Source organism: Triticum aestivum, unplaced genomic scaffold (genome assembly GCF_018294505.1).
Source record: "Triticum aestivum cultivar Chinese Spring unplaced genomic scaffold, IWGSC CS RefSeq v2.1 scaffold77020, whole genome shotgun sequence".
Taxonomy (NCBI): domain Eukaryota; kingdom Viridiplantae; phylum Streptophyta; class Magnoliopsida; order Poales; family Poaceae; genus Triticum; species Triticum aestivum.
This window is the reverse complement of record NW_025253575.1, coordinates 1-1984: the sequence shown is the minus strand read 5'-3', so window position 1 is coordinate 1984 and position 1984 is coordinate 1. Positions and strand designations below refer to the sequence as shown.

At 50.6% G+C, this 1984-nt stretch overlaps 4 non-coding genes across 4 annotated transcripts; all 4 read right to left on the bottom strand.

Annotated features, from left to right (window-relative positions):
- Positions 1 to 368: 368 nt before the first annotated feature.
- LOC123177483 (5S ribosomal RNA) lies at positions 369 to 487 on the bottom strand. The gene has a single exon (XR_006488962.1). It is a non-coding gene; the product is annotated as a 5S ribosomal RNA (ribosomal RNA).
- Positions 488 to 788: 301 nt separating this feature from the next.
- Positions 789 to 907, bottom strand: LOC123177480 (5S ribosomal RNA). The gene has a single exon (XR_006488960.1). It is a non-coding gene; the product is annotated as a 5S ribosomal RNA (ribosomal RNA).
- A 301-nt stretch (positions 908 to 1208) lies between these two features.
- Positions 1209 to 1327, bottom strand: LOC123177479 (5S ribosomal RNA). Its single transcript, XR_006488958.1, has one exon. It is a non-coding gene; the product is annotated as a 5S ribosomal RNA (ribosomal RNA).
- Positions 1328 to 1628: 301 nt separating this feature from the next.
- On the bottom strand, positions 1629 to 1747 carry LOC123177482 (5S ribosomal RNA). Its single transcript, XR_006488961.1, has one exon. It is a non-coding gene; the product is annotated as a 5S ribosomal RNA (ribosomal RNA).
- Between the last annotated feature and the right edge of the window lie 237 nt (positions 1748 to 1984).

Sequence of the window (1984 nt, the reverse complement as noted above, 5' to 3'; positions counted from 1 at the left end):
GCCCAAGCACGCTTAACTTCGGAGTTCTGATGGGATCCGGTGCTTTAGTGCTGGTATGATCGCATCCGACATGTTACCCCCGTCTTCGTCCCTTATGCTTGCCCCTCCCAGCTCCACTACACACACGATTGCACATTCCTTTGGCCGCTCCCGCTCAACTACGGAGACGAGTTTTACCACGGTTCAACTGCACCAGTGCCTATTTACCATGGTTTCGACCCCTTTCAGAACACGCTTGCCGCCGCTAGACGCGTGAATAATGAGCAGCGAGCTAAAACTTACCGTAAACGTGCAAAATAATAAAACGTGCTAAACATACGTCGCGCTCGTGCGTTTTGTTTTGCACGCGGTGCAAAAAAATTAAAAAGGGAATGCAACACGAGGACTTCCCATGAGGTCACCGATCCTAGTACTACTCTCGCCCAAGCACGCTTAACTTCGAAGTTCTGATGGGATCCGGTGCTTTAGTGCTGGTATGATCGCATCCGACATGTTACCCCCGTCTTCGTCCCTTATGCTTGCCCCTCCCAGCTCCACTACACACACGATTGCACATTCCTTTGGCCGCTCCCGCTGAACTACGGAGACGAGTTTTACCACGGTTCAACTGCACCAGTGCCTATTTACCATGGTTTCGACCCCTTTCAGAACACGCTTGCCGCCGCTAGACGCGTGAATAATGAGCAGCGAGCTAAAACTTACCGTAAACGTGCAAAATAATAAAACGTGCTAAACATACGTCGCGCTCGTGCGTTTTGTTTTGCACGCGGTGCAAAAAAATTAAAAAGGGAATGCAACACGAGGACTTCCCAGGAGGTCACCCATCCTAGTACTACTCTCGCCCAAGCACGCTTAACTTCGGAGTTCTGATGGGATCCGATGCTTTAGTGCTGGTATGATCACATCCGACATGTTACCCCCCTCTTCGTCCCTTATGCTTGCCCCTCCCAGCTCCACTACACACACGATTGCACATTCCTTTGGCCGCTCCCGCTCAACTACGGAGACGAGTTTTACCACGGTTCAACTGCACCAGTGCCTATTTACCATGGTTTCGACCCCTTTCAGAACACGCTTGCCGCCGCTAGACGCGTGAATAATGAGCAGCGAGCTAAAACTTACCGTAAACGTGCGAAATAATGAAACGTGCTAAACATACGTCGCGCTCGTGCGTTTTGTTTTGCACGCGGTGCAAAAAAATTAAAAAGGGAATGCAACACGAGGACTTCCCAGGAGGTCACCCATCCTAGTACTACTCTCGCCCAAGCACGCTTAACTTCGGAGTTCTAATGGGATCCGGTGCTTTAGTGCTGGTATGATCACATCCGACATGTTACCCCCGTCTTCGTCCCTTATGCTTGCCCCTCCCAGCTCCACTACACACACGATTGCACATTCGTTTGGCCGCTCCCGCTCAACTACGGAGACGAGTTTTACCACGGTTCAACTGCACCAGTGCCTATTTACCATGGTTTCGACCCCTTTCAGAACACGCTTGCCGCCGCTAGACGCGTGAATAATGAGCAGCGACCTAAAACTTACCGTAAACGTGCAAAATAATAAAACGTGCTAAACATACGTCGCGCTCGTGCGTTTTGTTTTGCACGCGGTGCAAAAAAATTAAAAAGGGAATGCAACACGAGGACTTCCCAGGAGGTCACCCATCCTAGTACTACTCTCGCCCAAGCACGCTTAACTTCGGAATTCTGATGGGATCCGGTGCTTTAGTGCTGGTATGATCACATCCGACATGTTACCCCCGTCTTCGTCCCTTATGCTTGCCCCTCCCAGCTCCACTACACACACGATTGCACATTCCTTTGGCCGCTCCCGCTCAACTACGGAGACGAGTTTTACCACGGTTCAACTGCACCAGTGCCTATTTACCATGGTTTCGACCCCTTTCAGAACACGCTTGCCGCCGCTAGACGCGTGAATAATGAGCAGCGAGCTAAAACTTACCGTAAACGTGCAAAATAATAAA